The sequence below is a fragment of the Colossoma macropomum genome, unplaced genomic scaffold (genome assembly GCF_904425465.1).
Source record: "Colossoma macropomum unplaced genomic scaffold, Colossoma_macropomum, whole genome shotgun sequence".
NCBI classification, from domain to species: domain Eukaryota; kingdom Metazoa; phylum Chordata; class Actinopteri; order Characiformes; family Serrasalmidae; genus Colossoma; species Colossoma macropomum.
The window spans coordinates 25,656,358-25,674,255 of NW_023494802.1; the positions used below are offsets into that span (position 1 = coordinate 25,656,358).

The 17,898-nt window shown below is 37.7% G+C and overlaps 1 protein-coding gene across 2 annotated transcripts in view; it reads right to left on the reverse strand.

Moving 5' to 3' along the window:
- The window catches only part of chchd6a (coiled-coil-helix-coiled-coil-helix domain containing 6a), a 121,505-nt gene that overhangs the window by 42,811 nt on the left and 60,796 nt on the right, over positions 1 to 17,898 (reverse strand). The gene's annotated exons all lie outside the window — the stretch shown is intronic.

Sequence of the window (17,898 nt, forward strand, 5' to 3'; positions counted from 1 at the left end):
TGCAACCTCAATAGACAGACATGTGAAAGTCCTGCAGGACCAATACAGAAGGACACAGCCAGATGCTCATATTGTGGAAGAGCGAATGAAAAGGACATTTGGCTGGAGAAAGAAGGAGATTGCTGGTGGGATGACTGTGGAGGATTCTGTCAACAAATACCCATTTCTTAGGAGTCCATATGGGGTTAGTGTGAACTATTAACGTGTGTTGTGTAATTTATGTAGTTTTTGTTGGAAGTTAAAACTACTCATATATAGCACACCAAAACTTTATTAAGTTCTATGATTAATTTTTGACACTTTTGGTTTTTGTTTGTCTAATTACAGTTACATCAGGAAATGGGCCGCCTATATAAAGCCATGAATGTGTGCTGCCGCTTTCAGGTTGGCTTTAAACACATTGTGCCCAGTGTGCTGAGACTGGCTCAAGGTAAATCACCCTGCACAAAGAGGCAAGAGAAGAAGCACTCATTGAGGATCTCCCAGGTAACTGATCTTTAATCTCAGTCTTTATTTCATCTTTTATTTAATCTTATTTGTCATTATCTCTTTTTTTTAATTGAGTTGTTTTTTTTCTTTTTTTGGTACTGTTTTAGGGATTGATTTCAGAGCAGCTCTTCTGATGTTGCCGGCCTTGTTCAGGGAGAAACTTGACAGCTACATCATGCTTGGAGAGGTGCAGCGGTTTCTCTTTTCTTTCATGACATTGTACATAATGTTACATTTTGTAATTTCAAGTACTGCTTTTACACTACCGATATACACACTAATTGGACACACAAAACTTTGCGTTATGCATTTTTCATAACCTTACATTTGATATAAAGCTTTGTGTATTCATTGGTTTGTTGTAAATATCAATTTGTAATTCTTTTCTGACCCATATTGTCACTAAGGTTTAAATGATTAGTATTTGTTTTATTCATTAATCCAAAAAAAAAAAGCTCCAGATCTATTATTTTGGCTATTTGACCAGAACTTCCACTCTTTTTGGGTCAAGGAATGTCATTTTCCTCCAATTAGTCTCATCTACAGTTAAAAAAAAAGCTCTGTTATTAGGTTAACTTAGAACATTGCTGATAATATAGGCTATAATTAATTTTGATTTGCAATGTACAACACAATTATCTGATTGTTATTCCACTTTTGAGATGTTCAGTCTGATCTTGTATACAGCTTTTTGATTGGATGTATAGCTTCTGCATAGCATTTTTTTTCCCATGAGAATGAATGGCAGAAATATGTTGGCAAAAGTTTGTGCAGCGCTCTGATATCACCATGATACAACTGTATCAGCAACACCTGGAATACAATAGCAAAAACCTGGGATGGCATAGCAAGCACCTTACAACACACTAGAGTGCCAGAGAATTGCTTAACCTTTGCAATCACTCTGCGTTTTCTTCAGGCATATTTATAGTAAAATTACAACTGAATGTGTTGCTAAAACAAATACAGACAGAAATGGATATGTATGTAAGACTATTTACAAAACAAACATTGTAACATTTTAAAATGGAACGTGTGCATCGAGGCAAAAGCGAGGTTAATTCCTAAAAGAAACTAAAATGGTTTATAGTTTTGTTGTCTCAACTGTTATTCAAAAATGCATAAAAATAGTTAATGAGGAAAAGCCTTCTATGACCAAACTTATGATTGCTACTGTGAATAATAATTACATTGCTAAGTATTATTGTACATTTGACTGAAAAAGTATTACAGTGTTTGTTAATTTTTTAGGCAGAGCCTTCATCACCATATCCAACAGTTCAGGTACCAGAAGTCACTGAGTTGACTTCTGTTTTCACTAGAAAAGTCACTGCAGTGGTCAAAGTGGAAGGGTTAGAGGTCTGCCGAGCTAGCGGTGTGGATGAAGGTGCTCTTGCTGCGTTTTGTGCTTACTATGTCATCAACTGGGCATACCCATCTCATTTGAAGAACCCTCTGGTGTTTATTCAGTGGTATGTTCTGAAAATATATGAGGATGGGGACAAGCCTCTGCCTACAACAGTGACTAGACTTATCAACCTTCTAGAGTAATCTGTGCCAACCATTCCTCGTCCATTTTGCTGTCCTAAATGCTCTCGGAGAGCCTTCACACTTGTTAAATTAATTCAGCATATAGGTCTTATTCATGGACATTAAGCAAATTTTACAGTAACTTGTGGTCTTAATGATTGTCAGAGGACATTTTCAAAGTATGAGTCCTTTAGACGACACGTGTACCGCAAGCATAAGAACACTGTATTACCATTAGCTTCTGCTGCTGATGAGGCTCAGGATCTGGTGGAAGAAGAAGATAGATCTAATTCTCCTCCTGCAGCACAAGATATGAATGAGCTGTTGCTGCAATTTAGAGAAAACCTTTTTTCATTCATTTTGACATGCAGAGAGAAGAATCACTTTCCACAGTCTGTGCAGCTTGAATTACTTGAGGATGTTAATTTTTTGTTTACTTTTTTTTAAGAACTATGATGCATTTCTCACATATCTCCTTGAGAAAAATGGCTTTAATATTGAAGTCCTGAACTCCAGGAAATTCTACAGTCCCCTGACTTTTTTCAGATGCTTCAAAACATATTAGGTCCCCATACATGTTCAAAGAGTATTGTAAATCAAAATTTGAGATGACTGAACCTGTAGAGTACTTACTAAGAGACTCAAGTGGTCATAAGATTGGAAGTTATTCCTATGTTCCTATTTGTGATGTACTGAGGAAGTACTGCTCTTATGAGGATGTTTGGGACTGTTTGCAGACTGAGCTAAAAAGTCAAAAAGATTAACGTGTTCTGACTGATTATCGGGATGGCCTTTATTTTAGGAAACACAAATTCTTTGCAGACCACCCACAAGCTCTTAGGTTACATTTTTATGAGGATGAATTTGAAGTGTGTAATCCCCTGGGGTCTAAGCGCAACAAGCACAAACTTTGTGCAATTTTCTATACTGTTGGTAATATGGGTGCAAAATATTGCTCACAGATTAAACATTCATTTAGCTTTACTTGTTCGCTATTGCCATGTTAAACAGTTTGGTTTAGATGAAATTTTAAAACCGCTATTAAATTATCTTAAAATGCTTTCATCTGAAGGATTTTGTGTAATTGTTAACGGAGTTGAAAAAACTTAATGCAGCTGTAGCTGTTATATCTGCAGATAACTTTTCGTCTCACATGATAGGTGGGTTTAGCTTGTCCTTTAATGTTGGTAGAATATGTCGATACTGTATGGCTACTCACTGACATGAAAAAGAAGTTCAGTGAATCAGATTTTGTTTTAAGGACCACTGATGTCCACAGATATCATTTAGAGTGCACTGAACAAAATCCAGAAAACAAGGCAACATATGGAGTTCAAGGTGCCTGCCCTTCTGACCAGTTGGATTACTTTGACGTTACTAGATCACTTCCACCAGATGTTATGCACGCTTTTTTAGAAGGTATAGTACCGTTGATGTTACGGCTTGTTTTGAGTAAAGCTAATGAGGAAGAGCACATAACAATAAAAGAATTCAATGAAGAACTGAAGAAAATGTCATTTGGACAAAATGATAGAACAAATAAGCCTGTGCCTCTCTCAGAAAAACTTTTGCAGAGTTCCGGTGTTGTAGGATCTGCTTCACAGAAGTGGTGTTTATTCTGCCTGCTTCCTTTCTTGGTAGCACACAGGATCCCTGAAGACTGTAGCTATTGGTGCATCTATTTATTATGCCGTGAAATTGCTGACATTGTCATGGCCCCATTTGTTAAAGAAAGCCTTCCAGTTTCTGTTGGGCATGGAAGAGCAGTTTGGAAATGTTATTACTCCAAAATGTCATTATTTGATTCATTACTCTCGTCTGATACTGTCCTTTGGGCCTTTACAATCCTTATGGTGCATGAGATTTGAAGGTAAACATCAATATTTTAAACAAGTAGCTAGTACTTGTAGAAACTTTGTCAATGTTTCATCCACTTTAAGTAATCGCCATCAATATAGGCAGTGCTGGGAATTTTCTTCCATTAACATGTTGGGGGAATATGAAAAAGTTACTGGAAGTAGTGTGAGCATACCGTTTAAATCTCTGCCTTCGGCTCTACAGCATTCTCTCAGTATAAATGAGAAGTATAGTGATGTAAATTTTGAGAACGCAACACTCCAGAGTGTAACAGAAGTAGTGATTAACAATGTAAAGTACTGTGTAAAAGATGTGTTTGCTGTGGGCCATATGCACTCAGAAGAAATTCCTTTGTTTTTTCAAATTAAGTATATTGTTAACATTGACACAGACTGGGCATTGTGTGGGAAGCAGCTAATTCCAGTTTCCTTCTGTTATCACTATTATTTGTATTGGGTGAAATGTGATGAGGACTGGACTGTCCTTTCCCCAGGTGAAGAGGTTGACTACCAGGCTCTCGATACATACACTGTTGATGACAGAATATTTGTTAACACTAGATATTCCTGCTGAAAAACAAAGAACTGATACAGGGATCAAACCTTGTTAGGATAAAAGTTTCTGTCAGATCCTGTTTATGATTAGTGTTTACAATATTGCAGTGTACTTTGTGTGCTGTATTTGAATGACATAAGTGAATTTATTTGAAAATAACATTTATATTAATGTGTTCTGTGTTAAGTGTATGTTAAGTTATTACTAATCAGTTAGTGTTCTTATAAAAAAAACATTTTGCAAAAACATCCTGTATTATAGCTCCTGTTTAATGGGGATAGTGTTTTTACTTGAGTGACTTTTTATTTTGATCTGATTTACTAAAGTTGAAACGATGTTCGTGCAGTTGCCTAGGTAATGTATTTTATTCTGTTTTAATACAAACTCCAAATGTTTCTTTTATTGCAATGTAGCTAATACTATTCCATGATTGATTTTGTAGTAATTCTATAAAGACAAAACAAGTGATGAATGTCAAATAATTTTCTTATTAAAAGGTTTTCTGATAAATAAATTGCAAATCAATGTATGATTATGGCCTCTCTGTTTATTTTAATGCCTAAAAGGAAGTATGTATTGAAAGTACTATTTTGCCACCTAAAGGAACAAAATGGCTGTCACTGGGGTGGTATCCTAATGAGTCAAAATTGTACCTTTTCTTGAGGGTACGTTTTGGTACCATTACATTAGGGATCATAATTATCGAAATTGTTCCTTAGGGTACAATACTGTCTCTTAAAAGGTACACTAGCATATGGTACAATTATGTTCCCTAACTAAGGGTACAAAACATGTCTACTTGAGGGTACCACCCCAGTGATGAGCGTTTGTACCCTAAAAGGTACAACTGGGTATCTTTTTTCTGAGAGTGTACATACACACACACACACACACACACACACACACTTCCAAATAGATTTGTAAAGTTCGGGTGCCCCTCATCAAACTGTTTTGTTGATTTTCAAAGTAAAAAAAAAAAAATGTTCTACTCGGAACACACTTCTGGACATTTTAATGCACAATTACCATTTATTTGCTAAGTTTATTGAAAAAAAATCCATAATGGGTGGCCAGTGAAGTTATTTCACATTATATTTTTATGTTAAACTCAGCAAATTATTAGAAAAAATGTTTTTCAGAAAAATGCCATTACTACATTTGTGGGGTGTTTTTTTTACTTAGAAAATGTGTTTTGTGTGTAACTTTTGCACTGTACATTGTTTTTCCCCCCAATATGTTAAATTCAGCAAATGAAGAGTAATTGTGTATTAAAATGTGCCCAAGTATGTTCTCTGTAGTGAACGTGTATTTATTTTCACTTTTTATTTTTCAACAAAATAGGCAATTTGACCAGGGCCTAGAGAGCCAATTCTCTTTTAACTGGACCCTCAGTATATCCTCTCCAACACAGATACACCATCAGACACACTCCCTCATATACAGTACTGTGTAGTCTTAAGCACCCAAGGATACTAAATTTAACAAAGCTATTTATTCAGCATGTATGGTAATACATACTAAAGTATGGGTGTCCTTAATCATTTCCAAATGTCTCCTTAAGGAAGCCTGTTATGATTTGTAGTCATCATCCTGTAGCTAGTTTGGCTAATAAATGCTTCATTAAATTTAATGTGCTGGTGGCAGAGTGTAACGAATCTAATCGATGGCTGGGGGCCATTGAACCTGGTGGTCATCAAACCTGTGTTCTTACAACTAGCTCAAAAGATATTAACTTTTTTTTTATTATTACATATGATTTTTGAGTGGGATTTCTAAATATTGCTATGCCTTCACCTAACCTAAAGCATAATGTTGACATAAAATATACGTATATATGAGGGGTGGGGGGAAAAAATCGGAAATGTGGAAATGCAGCGCCCAGACAGTCTGTGGCGGCACACTACATTAAAAGCTAGTGCAGGGGTTACAACCCAAATGTTAATAAGAGCCATTTTGTCCTTTCAGCAAAAATCAAACCACCTTGGGAGCCACAACATTTTGAGTCAGTTTTACCATTTTGGCTGTACATGTGTCTCAGCACGTGCTAATGTCTTAGTGAAGGCTAAAAATATAATACAAACAAACACGCAGATTTACTTTGCTCTACTTTAAGCTTTAGCTTAGCTGTAGCCACTATACTTGCATCACCAGCTGGAAACTTTTCCACAAAAGTAAAATAGTTTCTTGTAAAATGTCTCTCAATGTTCTACTTTTTACAAGGCTGAAGTTGCTTCTCGTTCTCCAGCTTCTTGTTCGAATTTTCCCATTCCACCTTAAATGGTGCCTGAGATGCCAGAATGTAACTGCAGCACCATTTAAGGTGGAATGGGACAATTCGAATGAGAAACTTTTTAGTGTTTGACAGATTCTCGTTGCATTGTCATTGGATGTTCATCTTAAATCTTTCTCTTTGCCTTTTCGTTAGCTACTAGCTAGGTGAACTAGCAGTTATAGGCTACATTAATTAATAGGGGTGGGAATCTTTAGGCACCTCACGATTCGATTCGATTACGATTCAGAGGGCTGCGATGCGATTATAAAACGATTATCGATGCATCTCGATGGATCTTTTTTCTCTATACATGATTTCTATCTTCCTACTGTAGTTCCTACTGACTTGGTAGTTTTAAAGCAAAGTATTTGTAATGATCCATAATGTAAATGCATTACAAATACTTTGCTTTAATTATTTAAAATATCTTTTATTAATAAATCAAATGGAAGTGATGTGGCAAGTGAACTAGAAGGCTCTCATTCAGAGACGCTGCTGCCACTCATCTACGATAAAATGCGCTGTTGCCCTGAAATAAGTACCAGTGGCAATGGGTGTCCACGCAGTGTGTTACAGCCACCCTTTTGGTCTCGTTGTAGAGAGTGGGGGGGTATTTTCGAGACTGGACGCTGAATCTCGGCTACAAAGTGTGCAGCATAACGCGAAAGCCCTGGTTCTCAACGACTGAGAACAGACAGCAGGTCACATAGCCACGAGGTCTGGCCTCGCGAGTAGCGAACGAAAAAACAGATTAAGACGAACATTTGGAGGACTTATTCGCATTTATAAGCAGCGCGGTTGGTTAAATCTGCTGAGAGACTGTCTTTTTCTAAAAAGTTGCGAAAATGAACTCGCTTCTCTTTCGTATTTTCCCGTTCCACCTTAAATGGTGCCGCAGTTACATTCGGCGCCTAAGGCAGAATTTAAGGTGGATCGGGAAAATTAGAACGAGAAACTGGCGAATGAGAAGCGACTTCAGCCTCGTAAAACAGCCGGACGCTGAGACATTTTACAAGAAACTCTTCTAGTTTTGAAGAAAAGTTTTCTGGCGGAGATGGGAGGAAAGCGGCTAAAGCTAAAGCTTAAAGCAGAGCGAAGTAAATCTGCGCTCTCGTTTATATTTTTAGCCCATACTAGGACATTATCCCATACTGAGACATACTGGGCATTAAATGTTGTGGCTCCCAAGGTGGTTTGACTTCGTTGAAAGACAAAATGGCTCTTCTTATCATTTGTGTTGTGACTCCTGACCTAACCTGGCTTTTAATGCAGAGGGAGCTGGTCGGATTTCTCGCTCCTCCAGTAGTGTTTTTGTTATGTGCCGCCACAGACTGTCCGGGCGCTGCACTTTCCCACTTCCAGTTCCGCCTTTTGCGTTCTGTCAACATTACGTTATGTAACATTACGATTTTTGACGTTGAATGAATCGATTCAGAATCGTTCACGTCCGCATCGCGATGCATCTAAGAATCGATTTTTTCCCGCACCCCTAATATATATATATTTTATTTTGACAAATAAATGTGCATGTCCACAAAAACGGCACTTCTCCTCATGGACTCCCACATGTCCCTGCATTAGAATTTTGCATTTTGTCTCCACAAAGACACACTGACATAGGTGTCTCTGTCATGCAAATCTTATCCATGTTAGGAATTACATATTGCATATTTGCACAGGAGTGAATCGCCCTTGTTGGACTGACCACCCCAGGCATCCGTCGTCAAAATGATGCTGAAAAACCAACTGGCTCAGTCCAGTATGAGGGAAAAGTGTGACAGTGGTACAAGTATCATGACTGGAAGACTTCTGTAGGATCCTTGTTGTATATATATCCCATTCTACCGAATTTGTTTAAACTCCAGTTCTATAGCAAAAAACAAAACAAACAACAATTTAGTATTCAGATCTTATACTTTTTTAAAGATTATGATTTTTTAACCCAAGACATTAATCAAAATAGTAACAAGCTAAATATATACAAAATCATTATTTTTAGGATACTTTCTATTGGGAGGTGGCTGTCCTGAACCCTAACCCCCAATGTAATTTTTACCTAAACATTTTTGATTTCTTTTTAAAGACATGTTAAAAGACTTTGATTTATCATGAGTATTTTTTTTTTATTAAAAAATATTCAAAAAGCCTGTGGCACGTATGGCAGAGACAAAATTGAATGTTTAATCATTTAATACAAAAATCATAAGGGACATAGGGTCATTTAAAGCAAAAGGATTTTAGTCTAGTCAAATGAGTTCAAATTCAGAAATGTATTTTCAACTCTGACACAGAAACTCATCTGCAGTATGATGCTATGTGTCTATGTCAGAAGATGAATGTCTAAAATAATTTTCATTTGCTGGACAATAACTTATTCACATAGTTCAGATCTATTTAGTAGGGGTGTAAATCACAAATTATCCTACATTGATTCTTTTAACCAACAATCTGATGATTTTTGATTCCTCAAAATTTGCTGCAATGTGATGCAATTCAGTTTGATACTGGGGTCTGCAGTGAATATGAAATGATATTGTGGCATCAAAGCATGCCTGAGTTAGTTCAGTTTAGTTATTCTGTTCAGTAGCAGTTATTTAGCCTTTTGTCGTGAGGACTCTTATTTTTATGGATAGGGCTGCATGCTGAGCCTAGCAGTAAACAGAGTAGCCTTGCCAGCTAGCAGTGAGAGCCAAGTGCTAGCCTGAGCGCCAGTTTCCCTTTATTTTTGTACGCTGTTTCTGAGTGATCAGCTAAGTAAAGCCGAGTTATTGACCTGGGGCTGTATTACAAAAATCTTAAGATCTGACAGGTCAAGATAAGATTTTCACAAATTTGTATTACAGAAGCTTAATCTTAATCAGAAGCTTACATAAATATTATCTTAATTTAGGAATCTTATTGTGCAGCATCTTTTCTCAAGCTGGAAAATATTTAGTTACTCGATCAAAGTCGACAATCAAGTGTCATGTCTTTTGCCTAGCAACCGACGATGTGTGCACATAATCAAAATAAGAAAGTTAGTTAGTTAGCTAGCAAGACAGCTAGCTATCGTTACTGATGGCACCTGAGGCACCAGAACGTAGGTGCTGCACCACTTAAGGTAACAAGAAGTTAAAGAAAAAGAAACTTTGTGTGATTTAGTCTATTAAAATATATTACCTACCTACCATTTTATGTAGCGTTATACATATAAAATATGCGCTACGGTCAGATATTTTGACAAGGTAGCACAATAACTTACAAACACCGGTCAGTGCCGACTCTTATACAGTTATAAATATAAAAGCTGAAATAAACATTCACTTACAGTGTCATACGTGCACAACAGGCGACAGAATTTAAAAAGTTGTCTTTGTTATTATGCCTTTTATAGGGTGACTGACACTTTCAGTTTCGTTTGTCTTCCAGCTCCGGCTGCTTCTGTCTGTCTCTTCGCAACGCATCTGCGCGTGCGCATCAGCGACGCAGCTGAAGGGCGGTGCAGAGTGGCGAGTGTGGTACACGGAGAAACGACTGTTTTAGTCTGTTTAGTCTGTTTTTGTTAATACTCAATAATAATTTAGCGTCCAGTTATCTCAGACGGAGGCATCGGACCCGGCTGGTCTTAACAACTATTTCCAAGTCCGCCTTACCCCAAGACCAAGTCCAAATGAGGTCGAGATTAGAGATGAAACGATATTAAAATTTCATATCACGATTATCATAACCAAAATTATCACGATTATCGGTATTATCGCAATATTGTTCAAATGTGTTGAAAAGTAAAATAAATAAATAAATACTGATACACAAACTGAAACTCGTTTCACCAACTTTTATATTAACACAAATAGAATAGGCAGCAATATGCACTTTTTGTTTGCATAAACATGAAATAAATATAGTCAATACATTTGTAGTATTACTTTTGTATTACTTACAATACTTGTAATACTCTGTAAACAAAAGAATAGCAAATGTATTATTATTACTGTTATTACTATTATTATTATTATTACTGTTGTAATTATTTTATTATTATTATTATTAATTACAATAACTAGGGATTTCCCTGCATAGAGAATTAAATCTCGACCAACTCTGAGGTGGGTCTTAATGGAAAATTACTACTTCTAAGAAGTGTTGCACTATGTATGGGACATTGAGTGATTTGAGACAGTGTTATTCTCTTCTCAGAAAGTGAACACTGCAAGCGAGACGAGAAAGGGGAGCTGTGCAGATTGAACTTTTGCAGCGTCTCGTTCCAGAGCTTGTGTGACTTAACTCAGAGCTCATCTTGGAGACACTGCTCCCCAGAAATATGTGTTAAAAGCTTTAGTTTCGATTCACAGTTGATTCACCGATTGTTTTGGGTTTTTTTTGACGCTAAAAGCTTCATTTTATATTATTAACGAACCATAAGCATAAGTTAAACCACACAAACCATGACATTTCTTCTATTTCGAAGTCCCCACAGACTTCTACGTTAAAGTTAAAGTTCGCATTCTCTAAACAGTAGCGGGTGGTGGTCGCAAAGATGACTCATAAGGTTTGATGTGTTGCCCCCTTTCACCGCTATTTTCTTTCTGCATGTTCTGCAGACAGGGTGGCCATCTTCAATTAACTTTCCTTCTGCATTCTTATAAAACCCAAAATATGACCACACGTCAGACTTGGTCTTCTTAGAAGACTGAAATATGTCCGAATCTCTGTCACTACATTCCGCCATGTTCTCCCTTCTCTCCCTCTCCCTCTCACTCTTTCCTCCTCCCCATTCCCCTCTACACACACACACACAGCTGCATCTGAGAGAATGATTCTGCGTTTGTTTGACTCTGTACAGCGAGTTTTCCACACCACGGTAATCGACCACGGTTTTAACAATACTTTAAAGTTCAAACGGTAGTACCAACCGTCATTGATTTCACCGCGGTTTACCGTGAAACCGGTAACCGTTTCATCTCTAGTGCAGGCATTCTCCCTTTCTCTACAGCATTGTTTACTTTTTTACAGTATTGATAACATTGAGTATTCATTCATAACACTCTGAAGCAAAACTATGTATGATTGGTCCTTAAACTGTTTTAGCAGATTCTCAGTTGGAAGTTCTTTGCCATCACTAGTTGTATCCAGTGGCTCATTTTATTTAATTTCCTAGCTACCTGCTAGCTAACATTAACCAACTAAGCAGCTGAAGTGGCATTGAAAAGCCTGCAGCAAATGTTAATTCGGTTTGGGTATTAAAACATTGTCCAATTCAAATTCTGTAAACAGTTTTCTGAAACTAGCCAATAAAAATGTAAATAAGTATTTGATATTGTATCTTTTGTGCCTAATTGTGTTAGCTAGCTTTGGTAGCTGTTTTATGTTAGCTGTTCACTGACATTAAATGTTAGTTAGATAAAGTTAGTTGCTATGCTAGTTAACTTAATTTACAGAAAACGCCCAAATCTGACATAAGAGGAAGAAATAACAACACAATGGTACAGATAGCTTAATTTGCTTAATTGGTTGTCTGGATGGCAGCATATGTTGCCAAAACATGTATATATCGTTCAACATTAATAGGGCCTTCACAGATGTGCCAGTCACCCATGCCATGTGCACTAATGCACCCCTATACCATCATGAATACTGGCTTTTAAACTGTGCACTGATAACAAGCTGAGTGGTCATTAGCCTGAAGGACACAGTGTCCATGATTTCCAAAAATTTCAAATGTTGATTTGTCAGACCACAGGGCACTTTTCCACTTCCCCTCAGTCCATTTTAAATGAACTCGGGCCCAGAGAAGGTGGCAGCATTCCTGCATCCTGTTTATATATGCTTTCTTCTTTGCATTTTAGAGTTTTAGTTAGCATTTGTGGATGTAGCATGGAACTGCTTTCATAGTGTTTTTCAGAAGTTTTTCTGAGCCCATGCAATGTTTTTCACTAGAGAATCATGTCCATTTTTAATGCAGTGCCACCTGAGTGCCCAAAGATCATGGCCAGCAAATACTTGTTTTTGGCCTTGTCCCTTGTGTACAGAGATTTCTCCCGATTCTCTGAATCTTTTAATGTTATTATGTACCGCAGATGATGAAAAGCAGAAGTTCTTTGCTATTTTATGTTGAGAAATGTTCATTTTCAAACTGTTGCACTATTTGATCGTGCAGTCTTTTACAAAGTGGTGAACCCCTTCCCATCTTTACTTCTGAAAGACTTAGCCTCTCTGGGATGTTCATTTTATACCCAATCATGTTACTGACCTGTTGCCAATTAACCACCAGATCTTTTTTTTAAGCTTATCACAACTTTACCAGCCTTTTGTTGTCCCCATCCCAACGTTTTTGGAACTTGTTGCTGGCGTCAAATTCAAAGTGGGCATATATTTTTCACAAAATTTTCAACATTTGATATGTTGTGTTTGAAGCCTTTTCAATGAAATATAGGGTTTAAATGATTTGCACATCATTGCATTTTGTTTTTATTTACCTTTTCACAGTGTCCCAACTTTTTTGGAAATGGGGTTGTATTTCCAAGAAGTTCTAATGAGGACCTACCCATTTTTATTCAAGTACAAAAACTTGATTTAAGTCTACAGTCAAACTGCAACTAACACAGCCTTTACTTATGAGCCTCCTTACAGTTTTCTTGTGGATTTCCACTGGCAAGTCTCCATTGGTTTTGCTGGGTGATGGCAAACAGGATGATCTACATCTGAGATAACTACTGGTGGAGGTCATACACATCCCTCTTCATCTCTGCAATCCAGACTGCTCAAATGTCCTGGCTCCTTGCTCCTGTAGAGAATGAGCAGGACATCTAGGGCAAAAGGGTGGGCAACTCTGGTCCTGAAGTGACAGATTCCTGCAGAGTTTAGTGATTTTCCTACTTAAACCGACCTAACTCAATGCAGCAATTAGTTACTAGGCTCAGTCGGTGTCTTATGCAGCTTTCAAGTGAAATTTGAGCAGTACCTTTATGTGAGATAAACAGAAAATGGATGTTGTAAAATGGGTGTTGTATTTTATTAGTTGGCTGGCATCTACTGATTTTGACCCTTTTTACTGTCTTGAACTCATGAAACAGAAATGAGTTTTAACTGTTTAAAATTTACTTTACCATTACATTTATTATATTTGTACAGTTTGTCAGATTGCTTTGTGTTGTTGGACTGTTTGCTCCCATCATCCAATACAATGATAATAAAGTTAATATCAATTTGAGCTTTCATCGTTTAACTTCGAAAGGCATTCACGTGGTGCCTCCTTGAGGGAAACTGAGACCACTTGAAAGCAGCATTAGTTTACGTCATGTGCAGATCAAAAATTCTGAATCTATGCTGGATTTCTGTATAACTACAATGAATGTGATTTTTGAAAATCAGCACTATTGTACCTTTTTGTAAACAAAAAGATTCCAAACTATATGTATGTGATGGTGGTGATCCCATTCATTGCTGTCAAGGAGAAATCTAGCTTAGACATGGAGTTTCTAATATGGGCATGATACCACCTACATAATGACAACTTGACTTTGGTGGTCTGTGGACCTGTGCATTCAAGCAAAGGTCAACCCCAAAGGTTTCCTTTGCTCTGAATTCCCCATGGTGTATGTAGCTGTCTCTTAGAATCCAATGTTACAGGTCCTTTTGATAAATATACTGTATATTTATTGTATTGCAGCATGTTTCTGAAAACAGGTGTACAGCTATATAACGTATTATCATAAAATATATTAAACAAAAAGAGCTTAAATATGACTGTTTTTAAGTAACATGAACAACTGAATATTACTTTGCAGTTTAAGAAACATTTTACATGAATATAGTAACTATTCAAGTGTATACTTCTTAAGATGGTGACACTAGCTGAGGAGGTGAGCATAACTATTACTGTAGCCCAGTGGTTCTGAAACTCCCTCTTGCAAGACTTTTTCAAACATGAACACTTTTCCATAACATGGGCGGTGTGCTCGCCTCCTGTCTTTACTGCACAAACTCTGGCTCTAGTTTTCATCTACTGCGCAACCGCAAACAAGACAGTGACTTCCACTTCAGCCATTTTTTGCCTTCAGAACATCACAATGGGAGCGAAGAGAGGCATACAGTCCACTCTTATATACAGTCAATGGGTCAACCTGCTTGTTAAAGCGTGTACCAAAAACAAATCTATCTAGCTCAATTAAAAACTTTATGCAGCGTCGTAATCAGTCAGCTTCAGATGTCATGTGAAAGACGGTATAAATATGCATGTGTACGTTTTTGAGAAAGGTCCTGATGTTTACTTTTTGTCAGGACCTTTCTCAAGAACAAATTTAAGAAAAACGTAGGAAGATGTTGGTGATTGAGGCCCATTGTACTTTATACAATTTTGCATCATATTGAAGTTCTGCAGAATTGGGGTGGCAGCTGCCATCCTGTAGATTTGCCCCTGCTCCAGGATCAGGACTGGGAACACAAAGCCTTGAACATTAAAAGCCTGTGGCTGACATCTTACTTTGTAAACTCTTAGGATGGATGAAGTGCTTTGGTCTTTGCTCTAATGCACATACTTTGAGGCTCAAAAAAAGTTCAGACTTCCACACAATAGCCCTGGTGTACCGCAACATCAATCCAGCTTCAGACATGCTTCACTAACTAGTGTATTCCCATCTCTCTCTCTCTTTCTCTCTCTGACCATGTCTATGGTTTCCCTCCATCTCCCATCTCTCCTTTGTGCTAAATGCAAGGATGCTCAAAACATCCATCACCATCAAAGTCAGTGTGGGTCTGGCCTAGCCATAAATGAGTAGAGGATCACAGTGCAGTGAGAGCAGGGCAGACGGATCAGCCAATCTCAGAGTCATTATCCTAGACAGGGCTGAGAGAAGTGTGGGTGCCCCCTCCAAGCACAGAGACGGCAGCCAGAGAGCACGCCGTCTGCTCCCATCTCACACCATCCTGCCATAGCCTCGCTTTCTCTCTTTCAGCCCTAATCACACACTCTTTCCTTCATCTTTTTTCCTCTCTCTCGTACTGTTTTCCCTCTTGTATTTGTCTCCTCCTCTCTCTCATTTCTCTGCACGCTTCATATCTATCTCTCTTTTCAGTTTTTCTCCCTCTCTCTCCCTCTCCCTCTCCCTCTCCCTCTCCTTCCCCATCCCTCTCCCTCTCCCTCCCTCCCTCTCCTTCTCCCTCTCCCTTCCAGGGTGTGCAGCCTCCCTGGAGGCAAATGGGTCGACAGCAAGACAGTCTCTCTCTAATAAGGGTCTCTACTCCTTCTCCCTGCTGTCTGCAAACTGTTAAACTGATCCAGACACAGATTTGATTCATGCAGCAAACGGACACACACAATGCACATCCATGTTTTTCTTCATCAATATATATAATTACTGAGGCACAATATCCAGAGAAAACCAAAATCAATAGAACAACCTGCATAATAACAAGAAAATAAATATCCAAAGTCTTCTTTCCACCTATTTGATAAATTGAATCAAGTCAAAAAGTGATTCAGTGACCATTATTTACTAGTATTCTTTCTAGACTCCAACTAATTTACCAGCTAGCCATTAACATCGGCTGATATTTAGATCACACAAATTTATTATGGTTTTGACAAAAATCTTACTGATAAAGCTTGGCTTTTGTTGTTTTATATTGCAACAATTTGACATAGTTAAAGAGAAAAAAAATCTTTCAATGCTAAGGATTTAACGGTTTCATGCTCATATGTCAATTTAACTAGGAAACAGTAAACCTGAACACAAAGTAGAATCAAGGTTAAAAAAAAAAAAATACAAAAATATTTAAAATGCAATTGGTTTAACATAAAGATAACACATTCACATTAAGTAATCTATTAAATAACAGATGAAATAAGAAAAATAAAAGACAACTGAAGTTCTGTATGTGTGTGTGTATATATATATTATTAAATATTTAATTTATAACGTAATGTTGACGGAACGCAAAAGATGGAACTTGGAAGTGCAGAAGTGTAGTGCCCGGACACTCTGTGACGTGCACGTAACAAAAACACAACTGGATGAGCGAGAAATCCGACCGGCACCCTCTGCATTAAAAGCTAGGTTAGGTCAGGTCAGGAGTCAACAATCCAAATGTTAAGAAGAGCCATTTTGTATTTTCAACAAAAATCAAACCACCGTGGGAGCCTAAACATTTTATGTCTAATGTCTCAGTACATGCTAATGTCCAAGTATAGGCTAAAAAATATAAACGAAAATGCATACTTACTTTGCTCTGCTTTAAGCTTTAGCTATAGCTGCTTTCCTCCCATCTCCGCCAAGACATTTTTCTTAAAAGTAGAACTGCTCCTTGTAAAATGTCTCTCAACGTTCGACTGTTTCTACAAGGCTGAAGTCAGCTTCTTATTCACCAGCTTCTTGTTCGAATTTTCCCGTTCCACCTTAAATTCTGACTGAGGCGCCGAACATAAATGCGGCATCATTTAAGGTGGAACGGGAAAACTCGAAAGAGAAGCTGACTTCAGCTTCACAACTACGGTGCTTATAAATGCGAATAAGTCCATTCATCTCCAAATGTTTGTCTTAAATCTCTCTCTTTGTCTTTTCGTTAGCTACTAGCTAGGTGAAACTGCGCTGCTATGTGACCTGCAGTCTGCACACCAGTTCTCAGTCGTTGAGAGCCAGGGCTTTCGCACTATGTTGCACATGTCCCGTCTCGAAGATATTTTACTGACACAGCGATCCCCACTCTCTACAACGAGACCAAAACCGAAGTTATAAAATCACTATAGAAAACGGGTAGGATGGCTGTAATGTGTGTTCCATGGACATCCATTGCCACTGGATCTTATTTCACTGTAACAGCGCATTTTATCACAGATGAGTGGCAGCCAGTGTCTCATGTGCTCCAAACAATGAATGTGAGCGTTCTAGTTCACTTGCCACATCACTTCCATTTGTTTTATTAATAAAAGATGTTGGAAGTAAATTCATTATGGATCATTACAAATACTTTGCTTTAAAAGTACCAAGTCCTCACACAGTGAGAAAATAGAAATCCTGTGATCGAATCAAATCATGAGGTGCCTAGAGATTCCCATCCCTGATATATATATATATATATATATATATATATATATATATATATGTCATGACAATGTCTGGTCATCAGTTCACAATCTGAAGTTCAAACCATTTGGATTATGCAGCAAGACAACAATCCTCTGCATGTCCACCTCTGAATGTAAAAGGAGCTTCTTAGAA